This window comes from Neophocaena asiaeorientalis, unplaced genomic scaffold (assembly GCF_003031525.2).
Source record: "Neophocaena asiaeorientalis asiaeorientalis breed wild unplaced genomic scaffold, Neophocaena_asiaeorientalis_V1.1 scaffold57, whole genome shotgun sequence".
NCBI classification, from domain to species: Eukaryota; Metazoa; Chordata; class Mammalia; order Artiodactyla; family Phocoenidae; genus Neophocaena; species Neophocaena asiaeorientalis.
Window position 1 is genome coordinate 4,132,566 of NW_020172731.1, and position 6,182 is coordinate 4,138,747.

The following is a 6,182-nucleotide window of genomic DNA, read 5'->3' on the forward strand; positions in this document are numbered from 1 at the left end:
AAAAAAAAAAAAAAAAAAAAACCTGATGAACTGGCTATTATTACTCTATTGGTTTTTCTGATTTTTTGTTTTTGTCTTGGCTTGATTATCTTAATACATTCTCTTGAGAAAATTGTTTCTTCATGTATGCTTTCAAATTTATAGACATGTATTTATTTATTATGTTCTCTTATAATCTTTAAAATGTTTAATATAGCTTTAGTTTATGTCCCAATTTTCACTTTCAGCAAAAATGGTTATTATCATTTGCAATGTACAATAAAAATAATTACTTTGGTCATATATTAAAACATATTAGTCTCTTCCAATTGTATCATTGACTCTCTTTGATCTTGAAATTTTAACAGTTTCTGACTTTTTTTATTATAAAATGTGTTTATTGAAATTATTTTCCTATGTATTGAATGCTTTAAGAGCTTCAAATGAAAAGATATAATAAAGCAGTTTCACTTTTGATTCATCAAAAGTGTGGATTTCCTCCCAGATGAGTAAAATTTCTGAATGCATTGCTTGTTTTTATAAGTAATCATTTTCCTTTATAACAATGTATTTATAATTGCTTGAAAATATCATGGTGTTATTTTCTTCAGTGGATTTCCCAATTTCCAAATGGTTTTCTTTTGACATCTATAACTGCAATGACTCATGAAACTCCCTCCATAACAGGATATAATTGTTCAGTGGGTAAGAAGACTCAAAGTGAGATAGTGGGTCAAGGATTAAGGGGAGAAAATGAGCATATCTTTAAGCGCAGAGCTCCACAGAACAGTTCTGAAAATCTAACTGTATCCATGGTTTTTGGCTCAGTGGTAAAATGACACAAGGAAAGTGCCTACAGAATGAATAAAAAGGAGGAGAACAAAAAGAAGGAAGAAGAAGAAGGGGAAGATAGAAAGGTAATTGGTGATTCCATTTAAATTCCTTAAATTATATTACAGAATTTCTTTCAGTTCAGGCTGTGTCTTCGAATGAATGCAATCATAGCTTTGACAAAAAGAGCTTTGTAATTTATAAGTAAAGGGGAAGACATCATGCTTCGCCTATTCCAATTATTTTCAGCATTAAGAATAGGCAGCGCAGAGACTGTGGCAAATGTGGACGCCATTATGCACTAAATAGGCTTTGCCACTGAGCTTTTACTTTGCTTTATTTTTTGATAATAGAGAAGCTGCTGGCTAGTGCCATACACACACACATACACACACACACACACACACACACACGTATTTGAATGCAAACGAAGAGATGCCTTTGAATTTGAAACAAAGAATAGTCCTGACATTGTGAAAGACTACTCATTTTATGCTCTTATAACTACTCTCAAGTAAGCATTTGAAACAGTTTGCAATCTCAACATATTATTAAATAGTCAGGTTGATGCAGCATATTTTAAAATAGTTTGACATTTCTAACGATTTGGACTTGAGCTTTAGGCTTTAACACAAATTACTTGGACGTTGAAGTGATCTATGCTCATCTTCCAATACAGTGTCTACAACAGTTGTTTAAAAATATAAATGTTATTTCACTTTCCAGCGTAAATCCTCCAAGGCCAAATTTCTTAACAAAACATTAATAGTAGGGCTTCCCTGGTGGCACAGTGGTTGAGAGTCCACCTGCCAATGCAGGAGACACTGGTTCGTGCCCCGGTCCGGGAAGATCCCACATGCCGCGGAGCGGATAGGCCCGTGAGCCATGGCCGCTAAGCCTGCGCGTCCGGAGCCTGTGCTCCGTAACAGGAGAGGCCACAACAGTGAGAGGCCCACGTACCGTAAAAAAAAAAAAGAAAGGACCTTATCAATTTTATTCACCATTTTATCCTCACAACCTAGCACTGTACTTTGGATCGAGTAGGAGGTGCTCAAGAAATATTTCTGACTGAATGCATGAATACACGGCATGATAGTTGTAGCTTTTAAAATATATGTTGATGAAAATATATTACAATCACAAATAAATAGAACTTTCATCATTTTGTAATTTATATAGGTGAATTCAGGTATTTTCAAGAGTCCTACAGTGTTCACAGTGGACATAAGGTTAAGTTTTCTGAAAATTGTGGCAACATGTTTCCTTTCTGTGTTCTTTTCTCTCCACCATATTTAGAAATTTTAAGTTACACGAGAAAATATATATGAGAATATGTGGTAGTATCTTATTTTTACTCCCCTGACAAGTAAACCCTGAAAAAGGAATTCAAGTGTAAATAGTTTAGATAGGAGATGACCTCAGGAAACACTGGTAGCAGAGTGAGAAAGTGAAACAGGGAATGGAGACAAATTTAATAGCATAAAAATGTGATAACAGCACAGTAACAAGGGTGTCTTATTAAGCAAGTCACTACTTTGGGCTTTGGGACCCATTGTAGAACATGCACCTCAGCCTTATCCCAACTGAGGGGCAAGGGAGCTGGGGTATTTAAATACTATCTCCTATCAGTTGTGGTTGAAAGATGTTCCCAAGGGATGTAAATTTACCAGGACTTCCAGCCAGCTACCATGCACCAGCATAGCAGCCTCCAACTGCCAGAGAAAACCCACAAAGAAATGTACATGCTGTTCTTGGAAGTCTACTGGCGTGTACTACAATGCTAAGAACCTGGGGGACATGGCAGGGCACAGAGTTTGCTTACAGTAGGCTTCATAAATATTTCTCAGTACACTATGCTATATTTTGATGATTCCAAAGACTGAGGGCGTCTATAATCTTGTTTTAATCATGATATTCCTGAATTGCGTTAAAAATTCTTGGTGGTCCATTTTTAAATATAACAATAAAGAACATGACAGGAATGGACAGGTGTAGATGATAGCAAGTGGCCTTGCTAAACCTATACAGAAGCAGGTAGCCTTTAAAAATACTTGGGGAAAGGAATTAGCACAGTATTTGAAGGCTTAATCTAAAATGATTATAAAAATGCTTCCAGACATGTGTGAATACAATTTGAAAAACAATTTGGCAAACAGTAGACCATTTCTTTTCTGTTCTTTTTTACCTCACATGTTGAAGTTGACCAAACTTGCTCTCCAAGTGGAAGCAAACAGAGAAAGATAAATAAGCATATGGGTCCTAAGGAGATAAAAAAGAGCTGAAATGGAAGAACATCAAAATATAGATATTGGTCATCTTGTGGTGTTTTCACATAAATCTGATAGACTTTGTAATTATTGTATTGGAGTTACTCTTAGACATTTTACATGATACCATTACCTTTCCACCCTAAAAATAAACTACCAAAAGAGACTGTGTATGAATGAATATTATATTGTATAGTGAAATAAAATATTGAATTTATCTTGTGATTTTAAATAAAATACAATATTTTATATTTATTTATTAGTCTCACAATATCTCTAGATAATAAATACTGTTACTTATCTGAAAACAAGATTTGGAAACAATGCCACACATTAAAAAACCTTTCTGATTATTAAAGAGGATACGATAGTATCCAAATTTACAAGGGTATATCTATAATGAAAATAATTATTGTAAACAATACTTTCAGTTTCATAGTGCTCTCATATTCATTGTTTCAACTAATCCACAAAACATTCCATTTTAAAGGTAGGAAACTAAGTCTGACACTAGATGTCTAATTATGATGTCCCCCATCTTCAAAAAAAAAAAACAAAAGCCATTGGATTGGACCTACCTCAGTTTCTCCCCAATAAATCCACCAATGTTGTCTCCTTCTCCATTCATCTTCTCCTCCTTTAAAGTAGAATAAAGGAACTGACCCTCTTCCTGTTGAAGACCAGTCCTTTCACTGGCACTCTGAATCAACTTGTCTTTTGCCCTCTTAGGAAATTGACACTACCAACTATCCTTCTTGCCTCAGCCATATCAGCTTTTAAATATCTTCATGTCTTTTCCATATTTAAAACCAGGCAAAACAAACGCAAACAAAACAGAAAACCTCGCCCCTAAATCCCTCTCTATCTACCCTTTCACAGCCAAACTCTTCTAATAAGTTGTCCATATTTGCTTTCGTTTCCTTCACACCCATTCACTCCTCACTCCCCATTCTCTCCCTTATTAAATGATAAACCTGACAGGTTTTTTTCAACTTCATCGTACTTAATCTCCTTGTAACTTTTGTACTTGTTGACCATATCTTCCTTCACTTGGCTTCATTAGTACTGTTCATTCCCAGTCTTCTTCTCATATTCTGCCTGCAACTACTCAATTTCTTTGTCAAGTTTATCCTCCTTTACCCACACATGAAGTACTTCAAGGCTAGTACTTTCTTTCTCCTCTATTTTATCAAAGCAGAGAAGATTGTGTCTGGGGAACTTGTAACTAAAGATAGATGTTTAAGTAATTCAGACAATAGTGACTCTTCTGTTGTGAAGACATTAATTATATGAGACAGTCTGTGGACTTCCAATGTGCCTGAGTTTTGTAGACAACACATTAGAAGAAATTGAAAAACTGACTGCCATCTGTTTTTTTGTTTTTTTTAACTGTAAACCATTCTAGAAACATTAGTAGCTACATTTAGAAAAAACCTTATATTTAAGAAAGCTCTAGTTCGTGGGAAGAGATATTACCTTTCTCTCTTTCTTTCTGGGACTGGCCATATTAGACACAGTCTGACCTCTTACATTTCCCCAAATGGACTACTTTTACAATTAAATGCTGCTGCAGTGGCACGATCCAGCTGCACTCCTCACCATGTGTAAAGGAACAATCTTAGTCTCACTTTACTTCATTGCTGACTACTCTAGAGATGCTCCTCGACAGATCAAATCCCAGTTATTCTTTATCCTTGCCTTTGAATTCCAAAATGTAAAGCAAATTCATGTATATTAACTGTCTCACCTACAGCTGCTTTGCAAGCACAGCATGGCTTGCTTGTAAGTACAGATTACAGGTACAAACACAACTGAAATCAGTATCAGTTATTTTTCTGAGGATATTAAGAACACTGAACAGGTGAACTGCTGCTGTGAGTATTTTTCTATGCTAGAATGTATGCAGATATCACTGCTATCTTTCTTTTGTTTTATTCCTTACAAAATAGGCTTGAAATGCAGGTTATTGTCGTAGGATACTGGTTCATTTTTACAAGAGTTTCACCATAATATTAGATATTTACAGAACTTGAGGAATAGTGATATATTAAGACATTTCCTCACAAGTATTGGCTGGTGCTAAACTTGACAATAAACTGATATGTTAATAAAATGCATGATCTGAAGAGTTTGCTAAACTTTAACAAAATATTTATGAAGAATAATACACAGAGATACATACTTTATGCTGCTTGTTTTACACAGATATAATGGACTGGGAAAATATTTAACAAATATTAATATTTATAATATTTATAATAAGGCTAGAAGTGAAAAATTTTAGCATGCCAAACTTCCACCAAGGCTTTTATAATTCTTACTGAGAAAGGATGATGATAAACTTTCACAAATGTAATCACTTAATGTAATCCCTTAAACTAGACATTCTTGATCTATTCTACTAAGTTTTGCTGGCAGTATTATTTCTTATTACTATGGTTATTTTGTTTGCACATTATCAGTAAAGTGTAGAATCAGCTAAAAATGTTAACTATGATTTTTTTCAAGACTGTAGATCTTAGATTTATGAGTCTCATTAATCTCAATGTCAGCAGTCCATAACATTCTAGATTTTTTGTCTAAGTTTTCTAGTTAAATGTTTATTTGTATATCCTGTGCTGCTACACAGTCTTAATAATTAAAATTTTAATAATTAAAATTTTAACTGCCCTGAATAATGGTATTCTGAATAATAATATTAAAAATATTATTAAATATTCTAATTAAATTCCAATAAATATTCTAATAAAATTAGAAATGTAACTGCCCTGAATAATGTTATTCCACACTGAGTTACCTTAATTTGACTATGCCATCACCCAACTGCTAGTTACATAGTTTGTTTCAATTTATTTATTTGTTTGTTTTTCTGTATTTGGAAACACTAAAATAATTAATTTCCAGCAAATAATTGTTTACAAGATTTGCAAATAACTGTTTCAAAGATTTATTTGAATTTAAAGTACATTTTTTAAAACAATCAACTTTGAGATATAATTTATATATAATGAAGTGCACATTTTAATTATAAAGACCAATGAGTTTTGACAAATGTACACTTTTATATAACCACCAATACAGATATAGGAAATTTTCATCAGCTCA

At 33.5% G+C, this 6,182-nt stretch overlaps 1 pseudogene; it reads right to left on the reverse strand.

Moving 5' to 3' along the window:
- Positions 1–1,477, reverse strand: part of LOC112396587 (protein MAL2-like) — a 14,956-nt pseudogene extending 13,479 nt beyond the window's left edge.
- Positions 1,478–6,182: the final 4,705 nt, after the last annotated feature.